Source organism: Rana temporaria, chromosome 2, assembly GCF_905171775.1.
Source record: "Rana temporaria chromosome 2, aRanTem1.1, whole genome shotgun sequence".
In the NCBI taxonomy this organism is placed as follows: Eukaryota; Metazoa; Chordata; class Amphibia; order Anura; family Ranidae; genus Rana; species Rana temporaria.
In genome coordinates this window covers 88,876,402-88,878,489 of record NC_053490.1, presented here as the reverse complement: position 1 = coordinate 88,878,489, position 2,088 = coordinate 88,876,402, and positions in this window count along the sequence as shown.

Below are 2,088 nucleotides of genomic sequence, written 5' to 3'. Positions count from 1 at the left end.
CTGAACAACTCATGCAGTGTAATTGGTAAAGGGGAATACTTTGCTGTTTAGAAGGGTACTATTTGCCCACACTGGCTACTAGCGCATACAGAAGCTTGCTAGTTCAGAACAAGTTACCCAGACATAACATTTGGTGGTCAAAAAAGCTACAAACCAGGTTCGACATATTCCGTGCTGAAATTATTCTCATCATGAAGGTTCTGTTGTTTTTTGTTTTGTTGTTTTTACACAGTTTTATAATTCTTGGGAGCATTTGGTTGAAGAGCAGCTTAGCAGTTTGTAACTCAACCAGGGCTCAAGTCCTGCGGGAACGCGTGGGAACGGAGTTCCTGCACTTTTTTCACAGCAGGAACTCAGTTCCCTTTGCAGGACTAGAGCAGCCGAGCCGCCCGAGCCAATCCTTCACTGTCAGGGGCAGGCGAACCTTAGTAATCCTTATATTACTGGCCATTTCCTGTATATGGATTCATCAGGTAGTGTGCGGGTATTCTGTCACTTCCTCGATGCCGCAATGTCTCCTGGGAGCTTTTGTCATTGTTCGCAGGAGACATTACGGAGGTCTGCCGCAAGTTATCGCAGGATTTAGAAAGAACTTGCGGTTTATTATGCATATGAGCGTAAAAAAATTTTTTTTGGTGGTGGAGTGGATCTTGGGTGGGAGCTCCCACACTTTTTTACCCAGGACTTGACCCCTGAACTCAACTATCTTTAATGAATATCAAAATGACTCTTGCACACCAACAAAAGAGTGGGCCGGATTCAGATACATTGCAGTATCTGCCGGCGCGGCGTAACGTATGTTAGCTACGGTATGCCGCCGTAACTTAGGGTGCAAGTTCCGTATGCAGAAAGGACTTGCGCCCTTTGTTACGGCGGCGTAACGTATGTTGTGCGGCGTAAGCCCGCCTAATTCAAATGGGGATGATGTGGGCGTGTTTTATTTAAATCAATGGTGACCCCGTACTGAAAAAATTCCAGTACGCATGCTCGAAATTACGTCGCAAGTCGTCATTGCTTTAGACGTGAGCGTAACTTGTGTACAGCCCTATTCGCGAACGACTTACGCAAACGACGTAAAATTTTCAAAACTCGACGCGGGAACGACGTCCATACTTAACATTAGCCACACCTCATATATCAGGGGTATGCCGGAAAAAGCCTGACGTAAAAAAATGCGCCGGCCGGACGTACGTTTCTGAATCGGCGTAAATACCTAATTAGCGACCCGGGGGCCCGAGGGAGGAGTCTGAAGATGGCGCGGTCAGAGTGAGGAGTAGCTAGACACGGGCTCCCGCTCTCCAGTCCTGCTCTGAAAACATGCTAAGCCCCGAGATGTACGGGAGCCGGTTCCCTCGCTTCCCCCACTAGAGTATCCCCCTTTCCCCCGTCCCCCCTTCCGGAACCAAGCCCGTGTTCTAATCGGGCTTGCGTCGGTCTCTGGCGGGTCTCACCTTCTTAGTTGCGTGGTCGCGTGGGCTGTGCGGCTTTCCTGGCTACTCTGGCTGGATGCGCTGTAGCGGTGTGCGGTCGGGTGAGGACGGCACGCTGGGACGGCGAAGGGGGAGGGAGCGACAGAGGTGAGTGGGGGCCGGAGCCCCCCCTGTTGTGTCAGACTGCACGGCGGCTTCCCTTCCCTCCGGAGTGTGCGGGTGGCTGAGCTGTGGAGGTGTGCCGCGTCCCTCCATGAGAGAAGGCTGAGGGAGGGGGTGTCACAGCGCCAGGCAGCCCTGCAGCCCAAGAGAAGTATTACAGGACTGAGCTGAAGGCTGACATCAAAACTATTACATCCAGAAAAAGGTGAAACCCATTGCAGCAAATATTTTTTTTTTTTTGACAGAAAAGCTGCCAGACTGGTGAGTACATTGCATGGCTGTACACCTGTGGATTCCTGAACGAAAACTAATTTATACAACTACAAATGCACAAAAGCACCATACCGCAAAAGCGCTGGAGGGATGATAGCCCTCACATTTTATACTCTTCACAGTGATTTGTTCAAAAGAGGAGTGTGAAACGTGCATTATGCAGCACTATCCAGTCTGATAGCCTATTAGAGAAGATTGCAAACTCCAGCAACAGGAGGGTAAG